The following is a 354-nucleotide window of genomic DNA, read 5'->3' on the forward strand; positions in this document are numbered from 1 at the left end:
AGACACACCCTACCATGGAACCTCCCACTAAACTATCCCTATATAAACCGCGACATCGCGAGACACAAGTCAGAAAAAAATAGAGAAGAGAAAAAAATAGAGGAGAGAAAAAATAGAGGAGAAAAAATAGAGAGCAGAGGAAAATAGGAAAGTCAGAGAGATAGAAATTCAGAAAGTCAGTCAGAAAGATAGAAAAAGTTTTTCTTTAAACTCAGTGCGTACATTTTCAAACATATTAAAAATATTAAAATCAGTGCGCCGTTGGAGAGGCCATACCGAAATCAAAGGACCGAGGGCTAAACATCCAGTCTCACCGCTCTGCCAAATAACAGTAAGTTCCCCCGTTTCTTTTCT

The sequence above is a fragment of the Trachymyrmex cornetzi genome, unplaced genomic scaffold, assembly GCF_001594075.2.
Source record: "Trachymyrmex cornetzi isolate Tcor2-1 unplaced genomic scaffold, Tcor1.1 scaffold1169, whole genome shotgun sequence".
Taxonomy (NCBI): Eukaryota; Metazoa; Arthropoda; class Insecta; order Hymenoptera; family Formicidae; genus Trachymyrmex; species Trachymyrmex cornetzi.